Consider the following 18,155-nt stretch of genomic DNA (forward strand, 5'->3'; position numbering starts at 1 on the left):
AACTAGTGTATTGTACAGACCAGTTCTGACCAGCAGTGATCTGTCTTCACCAGTGCACCTAAAATTGTCATCCCTGACAAGACCTGAATCCATGAAGACAAATTTGGAGAGCTCCCAGAAGGTGGTGGCTGAAAATTTACCCTTTCTACCAGAGCACTGTCAGAAGTGATTACAAAAAGCTCCATGCTATAAAATGTAACAGGGAAATCCACACCATTAGTATTGCAATGAAGAATCTAAAGAATCTTCATCAATAAACAAGAGACTTAACTGAATGTATTCAGCTCAACTGGTATAATGTTTTCCTATCTTTCAGATCAAATGGTATGGCCAGTAATTGTTTTTACCTAAGACTGCAACATGCATAAGGCGATCTGGTTGTCCACAATTCATTCTCTTTACAGACGAGTTGATAGTGGTAAATAGTTATCATGTAGCATGCAAGACAATATATCTACTCAGTAACTATGGCCTGGGTTCATATCCAGTTCTGGGAAATGAAGCAAGACCACATTTGCACAATCAGAAATAGGTATTGGTATGCAAACCTTGAACTGTTAAGTATTTTGTGCCAGGTGTACTACAAGGATGCTTTGTGATACTGGGGAGGGTTCCAGGTTAAATGGATGATTTAGGTACTTCAGGCAGAATAAAATCTGCCTGGCTTCATGTTCTTTCCTCACGTAACAATGATTTGGAACAATTATCATGATGCAATTCTTGTTGTTCAAGAGAGTCCACAGTAGGGACTACTTATGTCTGAAACCACTTTTTTATTTAGAGGTAGCTTGAAATTCTATCTCAAAAGTATATTGAAAAGCTGGTTAATACAAACATTCTTAGGAAGGAAAGCTCCTTCATGATTGGAAGTTGGTGGTAATTTTTATTTATTTATTTACTGATTTAATTGGAGACCTGGATTCAAGTGCTGTTCTTCTAGCACGAGGTGAGGAGTTATAATATTCCGTCTGTTCTAAAGAATAACTTCTCGAAATGTCAAAGTCTTCCCTAAAGCCTGGTATTTTATTAGTCTATACATAATTATGCAATTTATTGCTATTTTGACACTTGTTTGCTCCTTACACAACCGTGTCCATGTGTAATATAAATTGATTTATAAATATTCCATGGAAGGTATGAATCTATGGAAGCAAATTCAGGAGGCCCTTTAGCATTTCCATAAACCTGTGCATGAACCTGTACACAGTAATACCTAAGTGCTTAACTGAAATGGTCAATTTTTTGTTCTTAAACCACATACAGCTCATAAGCTATTAAACTCATGTTTGTGGAACTGTCAATACTGTCAAGTAATCTGAAATCCTGGCTAGTGGAGGAAGAGTGCTAGCAAGGTCTGCTGAAGGTCATCCACCCAAGATGATGTGTCCTTCATATTTTCCATATGAAGATTTTGGTGTAAAGTGAAGTTTCAAGAGGCTTCTCAGCATTGTGAAGAAAGTTGTGGTATTTTTTGTTTGTCTGTTTGTTTTTTGGTTTGGTTTTCTATTTTGCCCTGGGATGGGAGGCTTGGGCTACCTCAGTCCATGTAAGGCTTTGTGGCTACAGAACAGATATGGATGGAACTAGGAGAGGCTGTCTGGAAGGGGAACAGTGAGAGAGGAAGAACCTTTGATGCCTCTGTCCCAAGGTGAAAAGGAAATGTGGCTATGGTGACTATGTTGCTGCTTCAACAGTAGATGCTGGTACACAGACCCAAACCCTGACTTCACTAGTTTCCTAGAGCCTGATAAAGACAGAAGAGGAATAAACAGACTTGTGACAGACTTGCCTAAAAAGCTATTTATGCTGTCTGGACAGTCCTGGGTAAAAGCTGCAAAGAGTCACGAAGGTTAGGCATTCCTGGGCAATAACCCTGACCTGATGCTGGTAAAGGTTAGGCAGTGTAAGCAATCAGATAATCAGATTTAGTTAACGTTTTTTTTTTTTTTAATCACACAGAGCTGAAGTTGGACCAATGCGTTAAGAAAAAGAGGTACAAAGGAAGAGTTAGTGAACTTTTTTCCTTTTACTGATATGTCCCTAGCTATTGCCTCTCAGTTTTCTGTCTGTTGCAAAAAGTTTAAAGTGCATCTTTTGCTGATGATAAAAAAGACATCAAATGTCATCAGATGTTCTATATTGAACAGGTTTTTGGTCAATGGGGGACAGAACATTAGCAACATCAGCAAAACACATTTAAGGTAGTAAAAAGTATTTTGATGTGAAATCTTCTCAGGGAGACCCCTGCCACCATTTGATATGCAGTCATGGTTACTTACGTTATAAATCTGGGCATCTAATTTTAAGGACAGGCTAGAACTGTATTTTTTTTTGAAGCTTATGAAGTCTTAACTGCCACAGATAGTATAAACTCAAATTATTATTTCCATTCCAACACAGATTATAGAACAAAAGAAAAAAATGGAAATTAAAAAAATAAATTCAGCACATATATCAGAAATCACCTTTTCATGTAGAAAATAATAAATGCCTAGAATAGCCTGCGGGCAAAGCTGTTGAGGCAAAAAGTGCCAGTGTCATTCAAGAAACAATTAGATATCATCCTTAGGGAAACAGACTATTAAAAAGAATATGTCTTGATGGACCAAATGACCTTTATCAATTCTCCAAAATTCTCTCATGTTCTTGCAATTCTGTTGAAGAATATTTCAGCAAGTTGGCCTCAAGCAATGTCAATTCTTCCTTGAATTATTTTGCTCATCGGTTCACTGCTGAGGTTGATCCTTTCTTACACTATAATAATGAAAACAATGGCCAGTCCTGTATCATGACAATACTATGACTATATAACAAAAACTCATTTTCGGTCCCACGATTACCAGTCTTGTACCCAGACTAACTACAGAAAGTTTTTCAGGCATTTTGAAAATGAATAAACAACAAAAATTCCTCCTTCCCAGGGCTCTAAAATTAACCAGAAAAGTAGCTCTTCTCCACTCCTGGCACATAGCATGCACCTAGTAGACAAAACACGTTTAGGGAAACAACAAGTTATATTTGCCTCAGAAAACCAGGCAGACTCATGAAGGTCCTTGTAGCTCTCCAGTGGTTGCTGTGATAAATAAATCTTCTTATATTTTAAGTTATCGCTGAAAAAATTCAGATGTTTATTCTGTTTTAATTCAATACAGATAAAAATAAATATAATATTAAGCACCCATAATGGATTGTCTTTTTTTATTGGAAAAGTATAGCACACTTTAAACTTTAATTTTAAGGGAATAGTTTATAGAAGTGTAATCACTTCTATAAGGAAGGAAAAGCATAGTTTATCTCTACTGATATACAGAGATAAGCAGAAACAACAGAATTGGCTACAAGGAGCTTTGACATCTTACTCAACTGGAGAAAATCTAGTGGTATCTGTATTTTTCTTTTGTACTTCTGACTTACTTGACCGATACGCACAAGTCACACGACCTCTGGTCTACTTTGTTTTTTCTTCCCCTGTCCATAATTTTATGAGTTACCTTTGAGTTTGTCTGCTCTTTGCAATGAAATGAAAATTCCTACTGAATTTGCAAGAGCAAAGAAAAAGGTACAGCTGGAACTCTATCCCCAAAGAGTGCCCCTACAGTTCTCTCTACATATCACAAACTGAAACGCAAGAGGACCTACATGTCAGGAGAGCACTCTTAAAAGCTGCAGAACTGTTGAGAGAAGTGGGTGTTTACTAACATACTGTAATCCAAGCCAGAGTAAATTACACAAATATTTAACACTAACAAAAGAGAAAGGTACTGACATTTTACAGAGTTTTGCTAGATGGTACAGATTATCAAGCAAAAAAAATCACAATCTAGTTTAAGAAATTTATCAAGACTGCTGTTATAAAAAATAATTGCTGAATCCACAATATACTAAAAATAACAAATGATATGGGTAATTTAAAATGCAAGAAAATTAATTATTCCAAGTTCTTCAAATTCCATTGATTTGAAGAACTTAATACACAAATGCTCTTCAGCAATAAGTTATTTTTTAACTGTTGTAGCTTACAAATATGTTGAGACTTTTAGTATTTTATAGCTTTGAAAAATTAAATTGAAGTTTAATAACATGGACACATCAAACCATTGCCTTCATTGTGACATTATTGTATATTAGTGCATTGAAATATTCAAATTCTGTCACAAAGACTATTTATTGTAGAAACATAACAAGTAAGTGTTATTGGAAAAGACAGAAATGCTAAGAGCTGAATTTTTAGAGACTCCTTTTGAAGGCAACTATTACTGTGCATGCAGGAATGTAACATTAACATCAATTACCAGGAGTTCTGAAAACAAGAAAAATGCCACTTGGTATTTTCTAGTTTGCACTGCTGAATTTCCACAGGTCCACTACAGCTTAATTTCTCTTGGTATCAGAACTTGTAAGACATGCTTTTCTGCAACAAAATGGTTTTGCCTTTTTTACATTTAAGACTGGATCCTATCGGAGGTTACTTGTGCTATACTTCTTGTTTATCACATTTTACTTATATTGCAATTATTTTCATGACCTTTCCACAGATGGACATTTATCCATGTTGTTAAATTACAGAACTAGTCCTATTATCTAACAGAATCACTTACATGGAAAAGTGTTGGCAGGATTCAAACCCTGACAGATTCTCTTATACCAGAACATTTACCTGCTGGTGAGTTTGGCTCAATAGGCCTTTTTCACCACTCTGAAGGGCCAAGGTTTAAAGTCAGATTCCTGAGAAAATACAGTTGTCCTAACCAATTTTAGCACTAGATTCATTATTCTGTAGTCATCTACAGCAAACCATATTTGCATAACATGAGATACTTACTAGAGGAAGTCATTATGCAATTTCGTTATTTTTTTTTTCATTTCCCAACCATCACCCAAATCATTTATATAAATATTTTAACAGTTACAATTTAAACATTGAGTTTTTTAGTGATGTAGTAGTAAAACCTTCCCAGAGCAAAGAGATGTCATTTATATTATCTATTGTTCCCCGCATTTAACAGTGTCAGCCAATTTAATAAATTTCTACCTACCATATTAAAAACTAGTTTTTCTTAATAAAAGATTTTTCCATTTAGTGAAACACAAATGATATCCTCATTAATTAAAAAAGTGTGGAATACAGTATATATATATATTTTTATTTTCTAGAATAATAGTCCTATTTTTCTTTGGTATTTCTGTCTTGAATTTGCATAACCCTGCCCTTTCTTAAAGGCTATCTAAAAGAAATAGGGGAAAAAAGTTTTCAGAAAACACAACCTTTTTATTTGCCTACACTTTAGACATTTGAAAAATATTATCCATTTATAGTCTTTAGTAAAAAATAAGCAAACATATCTAAAAAACTTCAGCTGGTCAAAAATGCTGAAAAGACATTTCAAAGGACAGGAGATTTCAATCTTAACTGAATGCCAGCTATACCTTTATACCTACTAAAACTGGCTTTAAATGTTAGAGAGCTTAATAGAGGGTCTTCTCAATGTAGTACTGTATGATTCCCACTGTACATTTGCTAGGGTACAGTCCAGTCCAATTTATTTGCTGAACTACCTTACTGTTTTCTCCAGCATATCCCCACTATTTTGCAATGGGATTGTACCTGCTTGTTGTAGTCAGGCATCAGACATACCAGAAAGGGGCCTATGGGCTATAAAAAGTACTTGCCCAAATGTTTATGTACCACAACATATTCTCATAGAACTTAACCTTCACTACCCAAAATATCAATGAATTATTTCACACGTTTATAAAAATCAAAGAAATCAAAACTGCTGACATGTTTTATAGGTACCTTGAACTATGAAATGTTAGTCAATATTATGAGCATTAGGTCGTCAACTTTAGCTTGTAAAGAGTCTACTGTACTGTCATATCAATGGATTAGAAACAATACCAGGACACAGAAAATGTAGCTGAAATAGCAGACTTTGTTCCTTTATCTTTACTTTACTGTTCTGAAAGTATGTGAATTATAGGCTTCATCAGATAATGCTTCATATATACCAATTTACCTCTAAAATGTTAAGTAGTTTTTTGTTTTTTTTTTAAACAAACAAACAAAACAAAAAAAAACAACAGTGATTCTAATTCTAACACTTCTTTAGCTATGGAAGTTTCTGGTAATCCTGAACGAATAAAATTACTAAGTTTTGATTTCTGTCAACACCAAGAAGTCACAGGCTTACATTTACATTTGAAAAAGCTGATGAACATAGTTAACTCATGTTCTCAAACTTGCCTGTTCAAAAAGGGCTTAAGGAATGCAACAGACATTTGAGCACAGATTCTAAAGATGTGTTTAAAAAACTACACATATACTACAACTACATCTACAGACAGGCTATAATTTTCCACTGTTAGAACTCCCTTCTGTCTTACACAGTAATAGTATCACTTTTCACTACACCATGGATCATGATCAAAAACATTTAAATTCTTTTTCTTTTATTTAACTTCCCCGGTATTTTTTTTTTCCTGTAATGTTAAATTGCTGCTTATGAGTAGCTACATATGAAGCCCAAATATAAACTACAACCAAAGATTCTGGAGATAAGGAGCTGCACTGGAAAAATTATACTTGTTAATGAAAATTGCTAACACATGTTTAGAATGACATGAATATGAATTTGTGTAGAATAGACATTTAAAATTCTATTTCATATCTAGTAGTCTACCAAATTCTGTGTTGTGACGCATAAATGCATCATAAAATGCATCAGTATTTTTTTTTAATAATTTCTGCTGTTCTTACCTGCTTTTAATATACAATTCTTCAGATTTATAGAACAATAATTTCTTGATTACTCTAGGGATCCTCACATATATGGAGATACCTTATTGATTTTATTTCTCTACCTGAAAAATACTTAAATCCCTTGAAAATGCTAGATTTACTGAACTATTCAGAACAAAAACCTACCCAAGAGATTGTCATTACATTTTGCCAAAATTTCAGAAGTAATTTTTCTGTTATGATAAATGGCTTTCTAATTCCAACCATTAAATTTGCCTAGTTCAATTATAGTTTCAAAATAGAAGAAGGATCTTCTGGTGTTTACACTGACTGCCTAGTATCTGAGGTATAAAATGCAATACAATTTTACCCTAATTGAGAAGGGCATAAATAGAGAAAGCTGTAGTATCAAACAGTGTAATTTCTATAACAACTCACAATTCACAAAAATATTTCCTCATGCAAAGGTATTTCAAAAAGACAAAAAACAAACCAACCAAACAATTCCAACCCCCCCAAAACAAAATCAAACAAACAAAAAAAAAACATAACAAAACATAATGTTTTTGGCGAAGACAGCACTGGTGACTGAATTATCACCTTAAATCAGGCCATGCAAAGAAACAAGTCCACTTCTTATTCACAGAACATGTATGTGTATTTTCCAAGTAAATAATATCAAAACATATGATCTCCAAATACTAAGATTCATAAGTACTAAGGTTTTCCCCAGAGTAACAACAAAACAACAATGCAATTAAGCTCTTACTGTATGTAAATTATCCTTCACTCTCAAAACTTTCAAAATAAAGAGGGCATTCAAAAGCTGAGTAACTTATTTCTTATATTTTTAGGAAGACAAGTGATAAGATGACAAAAGGGAAGGTAAGATTCAGGTAAGCAGAAAGGAATTGTTTTGTAAAACTTATTTAATGATGGATGACTTCTGAGTGCTCATGAAAACCCACACCATTGGCTCACAATTAAAAATTCATTAGGTCTTGCAAGGCCTGAATAACATTTTGTAAATAGAAGCAGCATGTGAAAAATTTGAATGAATGCAAGGGCTTAATAGAATAATCACGTCTTGAACTAGTGCTCTACAAAATAACAATACATAAATATGTATGCCTAAAGGACTAAATCGTGCTCTCTCTACTTACACTAGCAGCACCATTAACTTTGGATATTTTGGAGTCAAAAAACTTATAGTAATAAAGCAGGTTAGTAACAGCCTAGTAACTTTGGTGGCCTTCCTTATTTCTATAGGCAATAACTTGTTATGTAAGCATAACCCATAAAATGTGTGAGATTATTAATTTCCCATTGAAGCAATCTTTTTTCTCAATAGTATTTTTTTCCTGTTGCCACTCTTATTAATACCAACTCAATTCAGTGAGAGAAAGCTTAATTCAATGTTAGTTTAATGCTTAGTTCAGATAATGAAATACTCTGTATGAAACTGTTTCTATTGGAGATTATTAGACTTCTGCCATTGATTTGAATAGATTCACTTTTTACCCTCTGGGTTACATCCATCATTTACACTTACTTTTTTGTTAACTCCTGCTAATTTATAAATTAGTGATGCTTATATTCCAAAAGCTCTAAAGTGAAAAAGTATGCACTGCTGTAGAAAAAGCAAAGAATAGACGTTCAAAGAGAGACAGTATCTTAAAAACTTTTTTTGCCTGAATTTACCAATATTTTACTATACAATGCATTATACTGCATTGTATACAATGCAAATTATACTACAAAATGCAACTCAGTCTTACCTCCTCTGCTCAGAGTAACAGAGTAGCAAGTAAATCTGCCCTATTAAAACAGCTGAACATTCAATTGGACCCCTAATTAAAAGTCAATGTTTTCAAACACTTATTTAAAGTAACTTGTAATGATCTCAAATTATTTGAATTGTAGAAGGCCCTGTCTGACTTTGAACACAAAAGAAAGCATTCATACATCCAATATAAACACCTAGTGGATTTAAGAAACAGTAGCAATTCCTCTTTAAAGCCATCCACATTTTATGTTTGCTTTTCCCATCCAACAGCAACTATGGGGGATGTCAAGACCCTAAGAAACAGCTAATACAACACAGATGTGGGAGATGAATAATGTGAACTATAAGCAAGCTAGAGAATGAACCTGAGCTCAACATGTAGTGTATATGCCCTGGCTGTATCTGATGCTGTTGTTGTAGTTGGCCTGTTTGTGATGACTCCTCAACCTGTCATCAGCTCTACCATATTAACTATTTACAACTGTTGGAAGAACTAAATAAAATGAAGGAAATGGTTATGACTTTTTCCCCTTGTAATAACACATTTAAATAGTCAGGAAGATGTGGTAACAACATTGTTCCTATTTCTTTAGGATCCAAGCTTTGGCTTTTTCTTCCCTCTGCTAATTTACCATCTCTACACCCATGAATAATATGGAGCATAACATGCTGTTGTGTTGTTTTATGTTCAAAAGTTTTCCTTACAGGACAGGTGAAAAAAAAAAGGGGGGGGGAGGGGGGGTGTCTGTTTCTTGTTCAAATCCTTTTCTTGTTCAAATTCTTTAGTCCACATACCAACCTGATGAGATTATTTTTCAGTTCAAAGAGCTCAATCAGGATTCACCTTTAAGAGAGCGAAATGGTATCAAGACTTACAAAATACAAAAACATCTCTCAAATCTGTATGCATTTTAAACATGAGAATCCCTCTCTATATGACCTTCTCATTTGAATTATGCAAATTTGGTATTCTGAGCTCAACCCACCTGTCAAAAATATTAAAGGAGGAAAAAAACATTCAGAAAACGGAGAGGAGTGAGAATCACACATTGGCAAATAATGTTATTATTATCTTGTAATACCATTGAAAACGCAGATGTATTTCTCCATTTTGTTTTTTTTCCAGGGAAGATACAGCTTTGTTACAGGTAGCAGCTGAGAAAACAAGATGTAATATTTTATACTATAAAATGACATAAAACTAGATGCAACTAAATACAAATTGAACTCTTAAAAGATAAGTTGTGTTGTTACAGTTGATATAGATGCTACTGTACCTTAACATTTTCTCAGAAGCGATTTAAATACTTATTTTCATCCATCTTCACATCTTTTTCAACTCTACACACTTTTAATTTATTTGCTTTTGCATAAATGCCCTTTTTACTACTCTATGTACTTTGAACTCTTCTTTTTCATTAAATAAGTCTTCCTTGCATTTTTTTCTATATCCAAGCTTCAGCTAGACATCTCACAGTGCCTGCATACATAATTGACCCTAATCATTACATGACAATAATCACTTTAATGAGTCCTCACCCAGTCAAGCTAGTGGCATAGTGTCAGCTCTTTAGCTACCAAACAAGAAACTCTGAAACATGACTTCAGTTGTACAGTGTTTTGATCAGCCAGGTTTTTCATGGTGGTGATAAGTCAGTTCTCCAGCAAATGCTCTGACAGCCCAGACAGAATGCGTTGCCAGTCATTGCTCTGCATTCAGCTTACGCTAATTTCTTTGGAAGGCAAGAATCCTATGTTTCAGCCTTAACAAAAGAGAGGCAAATAGTTTCCAGTTACAGGTGAAGGCCACAGACCTTAGAGCAATGCTGTTTTTGCAGTTGATGTACTGCACCAGAATCATGCCAGTAATCAACTTTGCCACCTATTTTCTTTCCAGTCTTGGCTAAGTCATTTATTCTCCTTGAGCATCAGTGGCACAGTGGCACAGTGGCGAGGACAGTGTGCTCTGCTCCTTGTCATTTGTCTGACTTGTCAGATTAGTTTCATTCTTTCATGGAGAACCACAGAGAGCAGCTTTGTCAAGCAAGCAGAACCCCACTGGTGTTGAGACCTTCCCCATAGCGGCACAAGTTGTACCCACCATAGCTAGCACAATGGCGCCCACCCATGGACGTTCTCTAAAGTGTATGATAATGTAAATATTAATAATAAAGATAATGCTGAAGCTGAGAATGAGCAATAAACCACTGGAAAAAGTTCATTAAATCTATTAAATTATATTAGAATTTTAAACACTTCTCAACCTATCTTAGTATTACAACTATTTAGAAACATCATGCATATTACTCATTTGTTAATATTTAACTTAAACCTTGCTGGTTTGTGATATTTGATTTATGATTTAAAGTTTTTAATTCAAAGTCAAACCAGGAAATTAAATATTTTAACATTTCATACTGTCTTTTCCAAAGTTCAGGTGGATTTCCCATTTATTTATTTTTTCTCAGTATTTGAAGTACGGGACAGAGAAACCAAAACACCACCCGTGGTTCTATTTTATTCCTAACACATCCTTCACTTACCATTTTAAATACTGCATCAAAGGGAGCTTCTTAAGGTGATCGTGTTCATTGTCATTCCAGAAAAATAATATAACATTATCTCCTAGTGATGTGATTCACATCTATAATAAAGCTAAGCCCTCCTTTCTACTTTTTTCTTCCCTCCCAAAGTCTTAATAATACCTGGAAGATAACTAGAGAAAGGAAGTCAGATCTGATCTCTATACCCTCAGTTTTATCCAAGATATGTTGTTCTAATTAAAAGTAGCATACCTCATTCAGACTATGCACCCCATTATTCATAGTTGAAGAAATACTAGGAAGTAGAGTGGTTAATATTCCATATATGAATAGGAAGATGTCAACACTGTCTGAAAGCTGGAAACATGTATTTATGTTCTGCAGTGCTACAGCCATTAATCAGATGAGTACTCTGTCCTTAGGGAATGGTAAGAAAATAATTGACAGTAAAGTTAAAACATATACCTCCATGTTCACCATGTAGAAAACAAACAAACAAACAAAAACATTTACACGTAAGCTAAATACAAAGCGCCTACTACAGATATCTACCTTTTATTTCTTTAACGCATAGAAAATTATGTTTTACAAAAAGGAAAAATTGAAATTTGGTCAACTTTAAAATACTGATTTTGATAAATGAATGCTTCAGCATAACAACAGAGAATTTTATCTACACTTAACTTTGATAACTTTCCCTAACAGCTTTGATGAGCAGAACAGCCCAATACCAAGTCATTGTTAGATCTATTTAGTAATCAACTCATTCCCTTGGACAGGCTGAGGAAGTCAATGTTTAAATGGCCATGTCTCAGCCTTCCAAGAGAATGACACAGGCACTGATTTGCTTGTAACATAGCCATGGTTTCCTTCTGCTTCAAGTGGTAACGAATTTTTTTTCCATCTTTCTGGAGAAAGATACATTAAGTACTTTTGCCTTTTGCTTCTAATTTCTTAGATTTCCACCAAAACCATTGCAGTATCTGTCCTGGACTATATATACTAGGTCTTAAAAAGACCGTTCAAGACTTAAAAAGGCCTCAAGTATATCCTGCAACATGAATATTTCTTCAAATTTAAGAAATGTCTTTCACAAATCACAGGAACTATAAGGTTCTGTTACTGAAACCAAAACAATTTCACTTAAAAAGGGCTCTCTTCATTTTATATCTGAAGTCTTAAAACTCTTGATCGACCAGTGTCATTAAGAAGCACTAAACAGATAATAGTATGTGTTTCATTTCTAATGTCAGTCTTATCATTCAACCAATGTGACGTACAATTATTCCCAACCATACAAACAGGTGGAAAGCTTATTTTAATAAAGATTACCATCATCTAACCCACCACCCTTTACATTTGGTTTCTTCACTTCCTGCTTGACAACTCAGTATAACTACTGTCAATATTATAAAATTATTAAATTTGTATATAACTGGGATATAATTTTCCATTGAAAAATGGAAATTAGGATGCAGCAAACTGCAGTTCAAATAATCCTTAAAGAACATTTTTCCAGGCATATAAGCCATGGCATGGGTGATGCCTATATACTATTTGTCAATACAGTTGGTGCACGCAGTAAGTCTTTAAATGCATATGCTACAGGAAAATAACAACAAATTCTGAAATGCACACTCGATATAATCATCCAGACCAGAAGCTTCATCTGGAGTAAGTGGAGACAGCAAAGATTGTTAGCACGCAATTTTGTGAGTATCCATACTCTACAATTTTTTTTTTTTTCTACTCACAGTAGATTCCAGGCAGTGACATTAACCAGTCTGAACACTGTGTTAGGTCTTGCTATTGTTCATGAGATATTTGTCAAGAACGCCTTTTCTCAGCTTTTGGCTATTAAAATATTATTCATTGCAAGAATTGTCTCAGTTAACTTTTGCTGATGAAAAAACACTCTAAAAGAGTTACGTGGGCTGTGTTAATCAATGAAGAGAGAGGGGTATGTCAAAGCAATGATTTATCCCATATGTCTTAGATCTTTTTCTATGGATAAAACAAATTTCCTGTGGAGGTGATGGACATTGGTGATGGGAATCCCATTTATCCAAAAAGTCTATTTAGTTCTCATACTTGACCACAATGCAAATTACCCTTTTAGGCATCACTTTGGTGGGTTTGTGCCTATTATTTATATATATAAATATATATATATATATATATTAATGACAACAACTAGAAAACAACTACCTGTGAAGAAATTAACATATCTTTTTCCTACAGTTTCTCTAAATTTTTGGTAGCGTAATTACACATCTATTACAGACTGGAAGATATATTCTGCTAACGGTTTCAACCAAGCTAAGTCTAACAATTTATTGGCATTTCAAAGGGATCTGATGGAAAATACCTTGTGATGAGCTTGTGATGGAGCATCACAAGCTCAATGTCTCAATAATTCACAATTCAAATCTACACTACACCACAAGATTTCCCATATATCCAGATGGTCACTTGTAATTCCTTCTCTTGCTGTGTATGTTGTTTTCCTATCTTTATAAGAAAAGCTTTATGATGAGGCTATATGCAACTAAAATAACATCCTGCTGAGGTCATAGATACTCAAATACGCACTAACCTACTTATTTTCTATACACCATTTGGTTGTACATTCATTTTATATGGTTTGGTCATTTCTTTTGTGGCTCTCAGTTCTTCAGCATCCAATAGCAATGCTACAGAGACTAAAATGCTGCTTTGACACACTTCAGGAGCATTTCCGCTTTCTTGAGGCTACAACTAGAAAACTGGGGAACCAGATAGAAAATATGAACTGTAATAAAGGTACAGAATTGACCAGGGGAGATCAGAGAAAGAAAACAAGCAAACTTTAGAAAAAGCCATTCCTACTAGATGAAGGGAATGAAGAATCATCCCCTCTTGAGACTGTGCCCTACTATCAACAGAACATCTTGCAGCTTGAGGATACTGACACTCAGGACAGCTGCCAATATGTGTAGTTTTTCAGCCCTCCAGAATCAAAAGATCATTTTAGTTCTTAGGCCTATTCTGAACTTCTAATGAGATGTAATTCTTTTATGACCTTCAAGTGATGCAGAGATACCTAGAAATAACTAGAAGAAACAGGAACATCTAGTTTGCATTCTGTACATTAATTCTGACCACAGAATATTTACAAAGTGATATTTTATATCCAACACAGCTGTTTTAGATGATGCAATATTACACAAACCTTCAGTGTCCTATTTATAATTTATTTGGTAAAATAACTCTAGACCATGTTCTATTTGGAAAATACTCAATTCAATGGGAAAATGTCCTCTATAAGAATTCAGTCTTCTGTAACATTCTGGAGACTGTATATTTTGTAAGCGATATAAAAACCGGGGAACAGAATTTATTGGGAATTCTATAAAATTAAAATAATTTTTATTATGTTTTTTCTTCATTCGCCTTTTTCAGTTTTTGTTTTTTGGTGTCTGTTACATTTGGCAAACATAAGAGTACTTACCTGAACAAAACTGCATGCTGAACTACTTGCAGATTCAGTTTCTAAGGCTTTGGTGTCAATAAAACTTCCTGTTACTTGGTGAAACATGTAGAATTTCTGGACAAAAAGGTTGAGAACCACTGATGTACGCTCTTTCAATATGGATATTTATAGTATTTCACCCTGTTTCACCTTCCTCTATTCTTCTTCTCTATTTACAACGTTTTGAAGCCTCTGACTGGTTAGGAATCCCATTCCAAACTTTAAAAATTCTGGCTGTGGGAATCAATTTTACATCCATAATCAATTTCTTACAGATTTATGTGGTCATTCTGCCAGGATCAGCCAATACAGCTGAACTTTGGAGAACAGTTATGTTTTAATGTTTTTATTAAGTGGAGACAAAGAGAGTTTTTTCTATGCTCCCTCATCAGTTGTAATATAAATTTTGGAAGTCACACAAAATTACCAAAGGGGAAAAAAAAAAAAAAAAAAAAGAGGAATAACTAGACAATTATAAGGACAAATTGTTTTGTTTGCTCCAAAATAAATCAAATATAGTTTCTATGACTATGTCCTTCAGTAGCCCAAGATTCTTGATTGCACACTTTGTCCTACAGTGATTGTCTGATATTCACCATATTTTTCCTTTTTACTCTAGTAGATACAGAGATTTGTCTCAACTAATTGCTGATTTTCATGAAACTTATAAATAGTTAATTATTTTGAGGACCTCTGCTTCTTTCCCAAATGTGCTAAATTTGGCCTTTGGTTTAAAATTGATTAAGGAGGAGCATGCAGAATATATATACATGTAACTTCATTATAAAACCAGAGTAAGAAAAGCTTTCCAGTTAGAAAGGTGTAATATTTTTCCCTCTCAGTGATTTTTTTTTTTTTTTGAGATTCTTACAGATTTGGTTTTCCTCATTCTTCTTCTCAGTTTGATAGCAGAGCATACCATATTTTTAATATTAAATGTCTCTATTACAGTTTTCAAGTTTTCTGACACATCAGGATCTTGTCATACAAGATGCTGAATGTAGCCGGTCCAAACCCATGTCACATTGGAAACTATTTAAGAAGTCTGAGAAAGGAAATATTATGAAGTTTATATTTCCAATGTTATAAACAATGATAATGTATACAGAACAAGAGTCCAACAAGAGTCCTCTTCTGTTTTTTCTCTCTCATTCTTTTCATCAGGGAAGTGCTTATTGAAAGAAAATGCCAGTCTAGAGCCTCCCGTGCACAGGTATTAAAGTTAAAGCTTTTGCCATTTGTGTTTATGCAGCCTCTAGGAATATTTGGAGTAGCAACAGCTGGTTCAGCTGTGAAGGGAGTAAAAGCCTTTTCTGACAAGACTGTTAGATCCACACCTGAGTCTGCTTTAAAATTGACAGTCTTCCCGCAAACATTCAGTTCCACTCTTCAGGCTGGCTCTGTATCATTTCTTGTGACTGAACCCAGAAAGAAAGTAAAGGAAAAAAAAATGAAAAAGAACACTTGACCCAGGTGCTTGCCTTCCATGCTTCCTTTGTGTGACATAAATCAACATTTTTGTATGTCTGTGGCATTTGGCTGCTGTAGCTGAGCAATTACCTTCAGACATTGGTGTTTCCACCTCAGCTATACACTGGGGAAAAAGGCATGAATTTTGCCTGAAATATCCTGTGTAACCCATTCAGGCCCACTGTAAAAGAGCTTGGTAAAAGCAGTTCTAGTGCATTTCCAGTTCTATAACCACAGGACACATTCTAGGATGCAAAGCTCCACTTTTTACAAAAGTCAGGTCAAACTATTCTATCATTTTTATTGCTGTCTCCAAATCTCTTATACATCTTCCTCTCAACTCTGGCTGGTTGTGAGGCAAAAGTTAATTATAACTTTTGTAAGTTATATAAGTTAATATCACTCTTAGAGAAAAGCCTACAGAATTCAATACTGAATTGTTAACATTTTGAACCTTCATATTGGAAACTAACAATAGACTGTACTTTCTCCTTGAGACTCAATAAGATACTTTAAGAATCCTATAATTAAGGATAAATTTATTAATTTAATTAAGAAATGATATTCTACCAGTTTCAAATTGTTCATATTTCAGATTTATTATATCATAATCCACTATTCCTCTATTTCACCATAGATTTCATTATACTAAAGGAGTGCAATCACGGCCTTACAGTGCAGAAAGTAAAGATGAAACTTGGAAATAAATGTAAACCACAACTCAGAAGGTATTTTTTTTTTAATTAGGTGAGTTTTAAGTTCTGTGATTTACATTTGAACTTGTTTTCAAGTAGATTTGTTTTTAGAAGAATTGCTTCTTTTAGCTACAAAGAAAAAAAAAAAAAAAAAAAGGAAGACAGGAGATATCTAGGCCTAACTAGCTTATGTGTTGTCTGAAGACTTGTAGAAGCCATCTATGTGCAAAAAACTGACTGGTGGAGAAAGAATACTTGAAGTTTTTTTGCCTGGTTGGCAAATCAGGGGCATCTTTTATTCACTTGGTCTATATACTCATTTCCTTAGTTTGTTAAAGGGTCAGAGGAAGTATCTTCAGTAAACCTAACATATGTTCTTTGTACCCCGAGACTGAGAGCATCTGATAAAATATGTCCACAAGAATGCACCATTAGCAATGACCTGAATATACTCAGCAGCTTTTTCCTGATAACATTATTCACAAAAAGAGGATCTAACAATACAGTGATTTGTGTACTCTTAAGGAGCCGTGGTTTTCTGTTTAGCTGTCTTGAATCGTTTGTTGAATAGCAATGATGATGACAATAAGCAATCCAAAATGACAGCTCCTAGAAGTGTAGAGTACCCAAGCAGAGCAGGCATACTTAAGACAAAATGTCTTATTACTTGACAATGAAATTTGTTTGCAAATATGTGTGCACCTTTCAGATATATGGGCAATCCAGTGTACAACATGATGGAGTGTTCCAACTTCTAAATCCTACATGTGAACCCACACAGAAAAGCTACTCTCCCTTGCTAGTGGTGAAGGAAAAGAGACTGCACTGCTACACTGCCAATATGCCTGGGACACAGGCATGATGAGTAAGAGGGAGTCCTGCCACATATCTTTTAGAAAGCAGGCCCGAGTAAGTTTTCATCATTGTTTCTTGTGCATTTTCTTTCTATATTGATAGAATTAAAAGATTGCTACTTACCACAGAAAGGGGTAGATTACAGGACTTATTTATCCTTTATAGCATTCAAAAATGGTAAATAAAACATGCAAAATTTACTAGGACGTGGTGGGTTTGCAACTCAAATTTGCCCACTCAAAGCAAGCAACAGTATAGCTTACAAAATGTCTGTTATTTCTAAGGCAAAGGGAAAGCAGGGAGGGTAAGAATGTTTTCGGTTTGTGTCTATCGAATGAAAGTAGATAAAAATCAATCCATCTCTTCCTATTTTATCTTGATGCTCACAAACAGTTTGAAAGCTACAGAATCATGAATAGGTTTTATCCTTGCAATCTTGAACCAAAGCAGGAAATATTCACATTTTACTAAGTTATAAATGTAAGGATTTGCCAAACTAGGAATTAACTTATATTTCACAAATGTTATCCAGTGCACCTCTTTTCCCATCCTCAGT

Source organism: Cygnus olor, chromosome 1 (genome assembly GCF_009769625.2).
Source record: "Cygnus olor isolate bCygOlo1 chromosome 1, bCygOlo1.pri.v2, whole genome shotgun sequence".
Lineage (NCBI taxonomy): Eukaryota > Metazoa > Chordata > Aves > Anseriformes > Anatidae > Cygnus > Cygnus olor.